We start from the raw sequence: 9,681 nt of genomic DNA, 5'->3' as shown, positions 1-9,681 counted from the left end.
TGTTGGAAAAGTTTTGTGTGTCTTTTTTCTGTTTCTTTTAATAGAAAAAGTCTCGTACATCAGCATCACAATGCTGGGCACAGGTGATGCCTCACTGTGCTCACGGTTGCCAAAAGTCTGCTGGCATCAGCCAGTGAATGTACCCGGTGCTGTGTCTTTCTGATGGGGAATTTACTCACCCAGCCAAAGAGGAAACAGATTTGCTTACTCAATCACATGCACAAAAAAGGAATTTGAATCTCAAATACCCAAAACAAAGCATGCACAAAGGATCTAAAGTCTCAATAATTCTTTGCAACATTTTATCTAGGACCACACATGAAGAAGGCACAGTGTCTTCAGATAACTCACCGCACCAAAAGGGCAAATATTGACTGGGAAAGTAACTTTCAATAAGTTAAACTACTTCTGTAATTTTTCAGATCCTCCAAGGAAGCAGAAACAACTCAGGAACTCACATTCTGCCATACCAGAGATCTGTCGGTAAAAATCTAGGACAGAAAAAGCACAGAATTTCAACTCCCGGAGGACATTTTTCAGGTCTGGCGTTCGGGAAACAAAATTACAAGATTACTTATCCACTGAAAATACTTGGGTGGAAGTTACTGAGACACAGTAACCATGGAGCCCAAATTATGCCATTTTTTACTGTCACTTTCCAGAGTTTAACAACATTACACTGCAGCGCTTTTGCTTCCAAGACATGGACAGTGCAGCAAGCTGCCAAGAAACATCTTCCTGGACATAATGACCACTTGACCTCCATCTGAGGAGGAGCGGCTTAGCATAATTAAACTCTTCCATGACGCAGGGGAGGAGACCTGATGACCAACAGAGGGTTCCTTCCAAATTTCTTTCTGTGATTACACGCTGATTAAATACCTGTGTGTATCACCAGCGTATTTCCCCATTTTGCTCCAGATTCACTGGGCAGGCTTGGATCTGCATCACTTTATGATCCAGCCCTATATCAGGACCTATGAATAACTGCCCGTCTCCTTTGTGTGTCTGCCCAAGTCACTTCCACTTTTTTTCCCCCACCCCTTTCCCCTGGTGTCATAAGAATTTACTCTCTCCACGCTATAATCATAGCTCTTGCACACAGACCTCCCACCCAGCCCCTGCACGCAAGGAGCCAGCACGAGCTGTCTGACGTTCCTGTGGTATATGCTCCAAAGATCTGCCAAAAAGATGCCCTTGATAAACAGCAACCCCTCCCCCACCCCGACATTGTCACAGGCAATTAGAGTTTCACTGCTGCCCCTGAAATTCAACTTTAAACAAACTTTGGAGGAGCAGCTGGCCATCGTAGCGAAATCTGAGAAGGAGTTTAAGGAGACCAGCAAGCACTGCACCTCCCTTGCTGTTAGAAACTCTTTGTTTGGGTTTTCTTTAAAACAGGCAAATAGGAGAGAGGTCTGCAAGGCCTGGGGTCCCAGTGACGTTGCTCAGAGGGTGGCTTACCATCCAGCCAGCGTGGCGCTCTACCACATGATGCAAATGTCCTGTGACCCTTGGGGACATCACCCAACGCAAGGGGAACCAGACAGCCTGGCACCAGGAAAGAGCTGTCTCAGTTGCAAACGCTTTGGACCAGGAACTGTGACATCCTGGGCTCACACTGGCGGCCTGCAGCCAGCTGTCAGCTTAACAGTCGCCTGCGTGGGAAATCAATAGCTACACGAGATTACTTGTGCTGCCTGGACTCTGAGGGGAAAACCTCCTATTTTGCTTTTTCACTGAACCATGCGTTGAGCGCTGGTTAATCCCTGGGGAGGGAAACAAAGGCATGCAAGCTGACCACAACCGACTGCTGAAGGCTTCTGAATAACAGGATGACGGACAGGTCAGTTTACTCGATTCCGCTTTGAGCTTGACCCTTTTCTCCATCAAAATATTTTGGTTCACATGTTCACAACAGATTTCTGTAATGCATCCTTCCCACCCAGCCCATGGCAAACGCCGCGGGACTCCCAAGTTGGTGACATCCTAGGGGATACCATATTGATCAGTTTGAGACCATCTGAGGAATCTGAACATACACAAGTCCATGCGACCCAATGAGATACATCCCATCCTGAGGGATCTTGAGGGATCTGGTTCTCCCAGATGTACCCAGGTCCTGAGGGACCTGGCAGATGTAGTTGCTAAGTCACTCTCCATCATACTTGAAAGTCATGGCAGTCAGGTGAAGTTCCCAGTGACTGGCAAAAGAGAAACATCACACCCATTTTTAAAAAGGGTAAAAAGGTGAACTCTGGGGACTACCGACCACTCAGCCTCACCTCTGTGCCTGGTGAGATCATGGAACTGATCCTCCTGGTAGCTATGCCAAGGCATACGGAAGGCAGGGACATGATTAGATACAGCCAATATGGCTTCATCAAGGGCAAATCTTGCCTGACTAATCTGATGGTCTTTTATGATGGAGTGACAGCGCTGCTGGATAAGAGAAGAGGAAGTGATACCATCTATCTTGACTTCTACAGGGTCTTTGACATGGGTCCACACAACATCCCTCTCTCCAAACTGAAGAGATATAGGTTTGATGGATGGGCTGTTTGGTGGATAACAAATTGGCTGGATGGCCACATCCAAAGAGTTCCAATGGCTCAAAGTCCAAATGGAAACCAGTAAAAAGTGGTGGCCCTCAAGGCTTCATCAACAACATAAACAGTGGCATCGAGTGCACCCTCAACAAGTTTGTGGGTGACACCAAACTGAGTGGTGCAGTTGACTCACTCGAGGGAAGGGAAGCCATCCAGAGGGACCTTCACAGGCTCAAGAAGTGGGCCCATGAGGACCTCATGAAGTTCAGTAAGGCCCAGTGCAAGGTCCTGCTCATGGGTTGGGGAAATCCTCAATATCAATGCAGGCTGAGGAAGAAGGGATGGAGAGCAGCCCTGTGGAGGACTCTGGGATACTGGTGGGGTGTCAAATTGGAGATGAGCTGGCAACGTGCACTCACAGCCCAGAAACAACCGTGTCCTGGCCTGCATCAAAAGAAGCATGGCCAGCAGGGTAAGGCAGGTGATCCTCCTTCTTTACCCCAGTCTGGTGAGACCCCACCTGGAGTACTGCATCCAGCTCTGGAGTCCCCGGCACTAGAAGGACATGGACCTGTTACAACCAGTCCAGAGGAGACCATGAAAATAGTCAGAGGGCTGGAACACCTCCCCCATAAAGAAAGGTTGAGACAGTTGGGGTTATTAAGCCTGGAGAAGAGAAGGTTCTGAGGAGACCTTATCACAGCTTTTCAATAATTAAAGGTGGCTTAGAAGAAATATGGAGAGAGATTTTTACCAGGGCCTGTAGTGACAGAATAAGGGGTAATGGTTTTAAGCCAAAAGAGGGTAGATTTAGATGAGTTGTTAGGAAGAAATTCTTCACTGTGAGGGTGGTGGGACACTGGCAGAGGTTGCCCAGAGCAGCTGTGGGTGCCCCATCCCTGGCAGTGCTCAAGGCCAGGCTGGACGGGGCTGGGAGCAGCCTGGGCTGGTGGAAGGTGTCCTTGCCCAGGGCAGGAAGGGGGGAACCAGATGAACTTTAAGGCCCCTCCAAACCCAAACCACTCCGATCATATTGAGGAGTGGCAATATGAGGGACATACATCAGTTTTAGGAAAAACATATGATCTCGTAAGGATTAGCTATATAACAGGAGAATTGCTTCACTTACCCTGTCAGTTGCTATTCAATTCGAACAAGCAAGGCTACCACCAGTAACGAAAGAGACAGAAAAGTCTTATTATGTAGCAACAAATTAGTATAGAGACTGCAAGTGCGTTGTTGAACTGCTCCCAGCCTCACCCTTCACCCATTGTTCTGGTGCCCACACACCCAGCCAGCAGAAAGCGAGGGGTGAGGGGAACGTTACTGTGCCTTAGGTAAGAGTGCTCCCTTCTGGCTACGGGGCTGAAAGAAGAAAATGGGAAGAGAAGTGATCTTCATTTGCCTAGACCTAGACTGAGAAAGTCAGGCATCATATTGTCCTATGCACTTAATTAAAAAAGATAATAATATTTAGGACATACATGCTGGGCGCAAACAGAGTGTTTCAACACTATCAGAACTCTTCACCCCACTGCCAAGACACTTAAGGAGGAAAAACACTTTTTAAGGAGGGAAAACAAATATCAGAACAGATGTATAAGCACTTTCAGCTGAATATTTCCACCAATATATTTCCAAAAGCACTAGTTAAACCATGCTTTCCACAAGCATTTCATTAATAATCTATTGTTCACATAAACTTCACAATCAATGCAATACTAAGTACTACCAAATTAAGTCAATTGGTTTGATTTTCATAGAAAAATGGTCACTCTTCAAAGAGGGATTAGGCCAACTTAATTAAAGTTTTATCAACAAGCATGAAACACAGAAATTCAGATTGTTTTGCAGCCAAGCATGCTGCTCACATCATTTCCAGCCATCACACTTGATGAAGCTAAGGAATGCTTATTTTAGCAAGCAAAGCTCCCCTGTCTTGATATGACAATCTAAGATTTCTATCTGACCAGTAAATTAATTTAACAGCTCTGCTTAAAAAGCATTTAGTTAGGTAAACTGCAATGCACACAACCTAGGGGGTAGCTTACAAACGCAGTTGAGACTATAACTAAGTGTGGTGCGATCCACACAATGCTTACCTCACTTTCCGTGTGAAAGCATACAGAAACTAACTCAAAGTAGTATTTTTTAAACATGCCTAGGTAACATTAGCTATGGCTCATGTAAAGAACATTTGAGAAAACAGACTTTACAAAATACAACTTGCATTTGTTGTTTGTTGAGTGACTGCTTTTATATGTTCCTCACCTAGCACTCACTCAGACCCACTCTACAGACTTTATTTCTCAAGTTATCTTCCATAATCTCAGGCAACTAGTTCATGTAGTAACTCTTATACAGCCACAGCCATTTCTGCCATTGACTAATCATGGTAGACAGGTCTCGGGGTAAACAGGGAGAGTTTTGTTCTACAAGCACATCACAAACCAGTGAGTGACTGCATTAAATATATGTAAGATGATAACTACAGATACGGTTCTCACTCTAAATCATCCTCTATTCTTCTTTTAGATATGTAAATGTTATGAAATGTTAATTTATTGGATTTTTTTTCAATACCATGTTTGATCTTTTAAAATATGTTAACGATAGCAAAGCATAACGATGTATCAAAATACATACAAACATTTTCCTTCTCAGTCACATCTTTAGAAGCTCAGAAGGGATCAATGTAACGTTATTAACCTGGGGAAACGGGTAGAAGCAGTTAGGTAAGCCAGCTGCTTGTGATGTGAAACCTACAGCTCTGCTTTGCAAAGGCAGACACCGACCTCTATGGGCAACATGAAATGGTGCAAAACAGAGTGCTGAAGAAAGGCCAAACGTGCACAGACACACAAAACCCCCAAACAACCCCCCCCCCAAAAAAAAAAAAAAAAAAAACAACCACCACAAAAAAAAACATTCAAAAAGCTTTGTACACTTCTGTAAGACCAAGTCATTACACTGGAGCAGGACACGGATAACTATAAGGACCCTTTCTCTGGAGGCGATGATGAACTTCAGAAACAATTACACCCCACACCAAAATGGCTTTCATCAGTTTTCCATTGTCCTTCAGCGGAACAGATTTTGCCTACAAACAGGCTTAGTTCGACATACAAAGCACTACTAATACCAAGAGAACAGCATTCAACAGAACCCCCCAGCGCTTGAACCAATTTGTATTGCAACCTTGCACATTGCAGGTGGTCCCGAGCCCCCCGGACAGGGAAACATGGGTGGCTCAACTGCATGCCAGCATTTGGGATCCTCCTCGCCAAGGTTATGACGATGGTCCAAGTCCCTGGCCCTGGGGCTGCATGAAGTATTAAGAGTGGGCAACCGGGAGGAAGGAACCGATGTCACAGTGCCGGAGGATGGCCGGTTGGGAATACGGCTTCTCCTCATCTCTCTTCAAAGACAGGGCACTGCCAGCAGGTGCAGAACCACCACACCTGGAAAAAAACCAAGACACAAACTGCAAAGCCATGAAATGGCAGCGCATGGCTGGGTAGTGGGGAGATGGCACGAGCCTCCCGCAGCAGCGTGAGGAACGCCAGGTCGGGGCTGCCCCCCGCACCTGCAGTGCTACTGCCCAGCTGCAGGAGCCTGTTCTGGCCTCTTCAGCAGAAAAATAATTAAATGAACCAAAAATTTGAAAGTTTGCTACACCTCAGAACTGCAACAGGAAAGACACTGCAGGTCTGTGACAAGCGGGACACAGGAAACATATTGCTCCTCTTCCTGCTCTTAATTTTAATCTTCCTTAAGTTAATGACAAGGACGCAAACAAACGGAGTTTTCCTAATTGGTTTAGGATCAGTGTCTGTGCCAGGATTTAATCCATCTTTTTGCAACAAAGGGCTTTTTAAGTCAATGATGAACAGCTGTAATTTTGTAAATATTCTTGCAAGTACAAATTCTTCATCATTAAATATAAAACTATCATGAAATAACACTAGTAATCGATTTCTTAAATAGATATTTTTCTGAAATTGTGGCACATGCATTACAGCTTGCTAGCAGAGAAAATTTTAAATTAAAGACATTAAGGGCATTGAAGTGATATCTCATCAAAAGTAAGGAGGGAAGAAAAGAGAAAACCTAAAAATTTAAGAAAATTTGCCAGTTGTAGAATATCGTAATTTGTTTCAAAATGGCATTTTTAGGCCTTAAAAAGCTTTTCAGCCATGCTAATTTTAAAGGCTACCTCCACAAGGCGTACTGGGAATTTTTACATGGTTTTTATGTTCCTGTGACTTGCAGTAGGGAGAAGCTAGAGGGTGATGGAGTTAAGTCGTAACGGAGTTAAGTCATATCCAGGCCTTGCACTCAAATAATGCTGTCATGGAGAAGGAAGTTAATGCCCACAGTCTCAAGTTGTGAAAATGGATGAAACAGATAGAAGTAGAATGTTAAACATTTAGAAAAAATTATATTCAACACTGTACTCGAGTACTAAGTGGTCTCAAATCTAATGTGACCCTCTATCTTCAAAGTTGACAAGTTTATATTTAGAAATCCGCCGCTTGCCCTCTTTCCTATATGTACCTATATGTATGTCCTCCTCCTGGTAGGCCCTGGAAAAGCTCCATCAGCAACTGCATTGCTGAATTGAATTCTGTCTACATGATGCTGCCTGAAAACAGCGATATTATATGTTTTAATAGGGTATGAAACTTCTTTTGCCCTTTGGAACAGAGCTAAGTGAGCTTCCCAATTTAATGGGATCTTCCATTAAAAGTTAACAACTATCTCATAAAAGACATTTAAGTATCACGTATGGAAGTGAAAGAAATGAAGCACCTCAAATCTCTGACAGCTAGTGCACGTCAGGTACGAAACAGCTCAGAGCAAGCACAGCAAATAGAGGCATAATCAAGCAGGAAACAAAAACACGTGAACAAAGAAATAAACTTCTACATAAAGGCTAGAAGTTGGGGGGAAATATCACTGAACAGGAATGTCTAATTTTAAAAGGAAATAGTGTCATTTCTGCTTCTCAAAATTGTGAATTTGTTTTAATTGGAGCACAGTGCTTGACAGCTGTGCCCCTTATTCCCAGTGTTGCTGTTACCAGGATAATATCCCATCAAACCTAGGTTAGCAGTCCCGGCATGAGGATATTTCCTCCTGGGCAACATCTGCAACTTACATTTTAAGACACAGGAAAACCTATAATAATGTGTATCTCTGTCTTCTGCAGCAATAATCTCAGTGAAGAACTTTTGCAGGTCCTCAACACGTTTACAATGTTATTTCTAAGGATGAACCAGCCTTTAATAAGAAATTGAGTTTACTGATACAGGGGCAAACTTATTTCTGTTGCTTTTCTCAACAATCTTATTTCTAAGGAAACAGTGAGCCCTTCTTTCCAATAATTTTCAGCCAATCCTTAAACAACTGTTATACCATTAACAACTCAATCACAGAACAGCTGAAACTGGAGGCACCTCTGGAGATGGTACAAGTCTAACAGCCCTGGTCAAGCAGGGTCAGCTACAGCAGGGTGCCCAGGACTGAGCAGTTGGATTTGAGCATCTCCAAGCATGGAAGCTCTGCAAGTTCTTCTTCACTAGTGTTCAACCACCTTCATGGTAAAAAAAGTATTTTCTTATGTTCATAGGAATTTCCTGTGTTTCAATTTGTGTCCATTGCCTCTTGTCCTGTCACCAGGCACCACTGCCCAGAGTCTGTCCCTTTATACCCACCCATCAGATATTCACAAACATTGGTAAGATCCGCCTCGAGCCTTCTCCTTTCCCAGCTAAGCACGCACAGCTCTTTCGGCCTCTCGTCATACAACAGATGCTCCAATCCCTTTGCCACCTTTGTGGCCCTTCATTGGGTTCACTCCAGTAAGCCCACATCTCTCCTGTACTGGTGAACCCACTGGACACAGCACTCCAGATGTGCCCCTCCAGCACCAATACATGCAACAGCGGCCTCACGATGACATGGGCCAGCTCCATCAGCACTTGTGAGTACACCCCATGTCCCATGGACTTGATTACACCCAATTTGTTTAAATGTCCCCTAACTTGATCCTCCTCCACCACGAGGAAGAGGAGCCTTCCATAAGCCAGAGCTTCTGGGCTCAGGAGGATGTGGCTTAATAAAGGCTGGTCTTAATGAGGACTTAGACCTCTGGTGAGCTTTCAGTCTTCTCAAGGGTTACTGCTGGGTGGATAAAAGCAGGACTGGCCGTTGACTGAGAGCTGGTCATTATCACTAATATTAGTCACAAATTACACAAGACCTTGGTTAACCCAAGCTACTAGATGGCCACTGCAGCAAGCCCTTCAGAGCTAGGTTTCCAGAAGCTCTTGGTACCCTGCAAGTCTTGCTCACTATATGCATGGGGCAGTAACCCTTACATTGCACCTATGCAGCACATTGTCTCTATATACGGGGGTTTTAACTGGGTCAAATTTGCTGATTTTGGTGCAGCAATAAACTCTTCATTAGCGCTGCATAAGCACTTTGAATGAACTGAGAGCTAATGATGGACTGAACCTATGTGGAGCATAAGAATGCTGTTCACAGTAATTTTTTGGATTAGCTTTATCCCAGCATGCATTATGAAACTTATAGTGGGATAAACCCACCAGCTAATTCTGGGTCTGAGAGGAGAGCAAGAACTTGAAAAGAAACATGCCACCAGAGAAAGCAAACAGCTTCAAGCACAGGAGTTTCCACCAGCCTATGGGGTGTTGGTGGCAGCATTTCCCAGTTCTCCTTGACTGTACAACCAAAACGAGACACAGGCTCAAGGGAAGGAGGACTCTCAGTTAAGGTACCTCATTACACTCGGGTCATTTCCACACTGCCTCACCAGGAGGTAGCATGGACACGGAACCCAGGGCCCCCATCCCTTCCCCACCTCTGCTGGTGTTCATTATGTGTCAGCATTTCCACAGAGCCACCCTCCTTCAGCTCATCTGAGCAACAGCACACGTGAGAGATGGGACCCTTCTTGGCTGCAAAACATCCAACTGTGAAGAGCACAGCCACAGGTGTTTAAATAAAAGCCTGCCATTTAAAGCTGCCCTGGATGTAATGTTTCTCAATGCCACATATTTATATATAGATAGATAGAGAGAGAGAGAGAATGAGAATAAAATTC

The sequence above is a fragment of the Falco punctatus genome, assembly GCF_963210335.1.
Source record: "Falco punctatus genome assembly, chromosome: 11".
Lineage (NCBI taxonomy): Eukaryota > Metazoa > Chordata > Aves > Falconiformes > Falconidae > Falco > Falco punctatus.
The sequence above is the reverse complement of the archived record's forward strand: the minus strand, read 5'-3'. Positions refer to the sequence as shown.